We start from the raw sequence: 1,874 nt of genomic DNA, 5'->3' as shown, positions 1-1,874 counted from the left end.
AGGGTAATTACAATTAACAGAAAGTAAAACAAAAGACACAATGCAATACAATGCAGACATCAGGTACATCATGAAGCAAGGAGCAAATGTACTATAAACCATTAACTATATTCCAACACCCATGTCAACATCCTCATTTAAACCCAGAGGTTCTAAACTCTTTAGGGTATGGATCCTGGCTTTCTTTCTGACAAAACATTGGTCACATCGGTAATCTGTGGTCTAGTACAGTGTTTCCCAACCTTCTTTGTCCCAGGGCACACTTTTCATAGCCTAAAAACCTCGGGGCACACCTATATATATATATATATATATATATATATATATATATATATATATATATATATATATATATATAGTAAAACTTATTTAATTGATACCAAACACAATATACTTTTGACAATAGTATAAACTTGTCTAAAAAACACACATGACAGCATTCGTCAAATAACTTTAAAGAGAAAGAAAAGGACAGAGACAGTGCCTCAGTTTCACCAATTTATTTTTGAAAACTCATATACAAAATATAGCACACACATGTTCAATTTGTCAATTCTATAAAGTAATACTTCTCAACCCCCCCAACACCAAGCCCACACCCCCCCGCGAGTTTGAATGAATTGGCTATTTTACGGTTTCTGCCAATGTATGTGGCACTACTAGACAGTCTAGTAGTCTCCACTATCGTGGTTGGAATAAAACCTACATTAAGACATGCTAAATCCCTTGACTCCTTCAAAACCGCCCTCAAAGGGCACCTACGGACGGCTGCAATTCGAAACTGGCCCCCGTAAAATCTGAATCCCCCACACCAGTGATACTCAACCTCAGGCCCGCGGGCCACATCAGGCCCGCGGGACCATTATGACTGGCCCACCAATGAAAATCTAAAAAAAAATCTGGAAAATGAAATAAAAATAAATAAATCTGAATGAAGTTATCTTTAATTACATTATTATAAGTAATACTATTAGAGTTGTACTATTACTCGAACGAAAATAAAAGCTTGGGGGGGGGGGGGAGATGCAATGCAAATGAAAGACATATACTGTGTATCCCTATTCCCTGACATGGTGGAAATGGAAATTGCGGAAATGCGGAAATGGAAATTGCGGAAATTGCGGAATTGCGGAAATGGAAATTGAGGAAATTGCGGAAATGGAAATTGCAGAAATTGCGGAAATGGTAATTGCGGAAATTGCGGAAATTGCTCTTCACTTATAGCTATCTATTTTCAGGTAGATTGTTTTATTTTACTCAGTCAGCCATATCACTACTAATGTTTTTCATGAAAAAGGTCATAGCTGGGTAATCTATTTTCAGGCAAATTGTGTTTATTGTATTTTATTTTACTCAGCCATGTTAACCAACTTGCTGGCTGGCAGGCAGGCAGACAGACAGACAGCTACTCATGGAGAATTGGACAGGCAGGCAGTCAGACAGCTACTCATAGACAGGCAGACAGACAGCTACTTATGGAGAATTGGACAGGCAGGCAGACATACTCATGGACAATTGGACAGGCAGGAAGGCAGACAGCTACTCATAGACAGACAGACAGCTACTCATAGACAATTGGGCAGGCAGGCAGACAGCTACTCATAGACAGACAGACAGCTACTCATGGACAATTGGACAGGCAGGAAGGCAGACAGCTACTCATAGACAGGCAGACAGACAGCTACTCATGGACAATTAGGCAGGCAGGCAGACAGCTACTCATAGACAGGCAGACAGACAGCTACTCATGGACAATTAGGCAGGCAGGCAGGCAGGCAGGCAGGCAAAGAGCTACTCATGTTATGTTATTATGTTATTATAACAGCTACTCATGTTATGTGCAATAATTTGTGCAGTTATGGAAACAGCTCTTT

This window comes from Protomyctophum bolini (genome assembly GCF_963924005.1).
Source record: "Protomyctophum bolini genome assembly, chromosome: 9".
Taxonomy (NCBI): domain Eukaryota; kingdom Metazoa; phylum Chordata; class Actinopteri; order Myctophiformes; family Myctophidae; genus Protomyctophum; species Protomyctophum bolini.
This window is presented reverse-complemented; position numbering follows the sequence as displayed.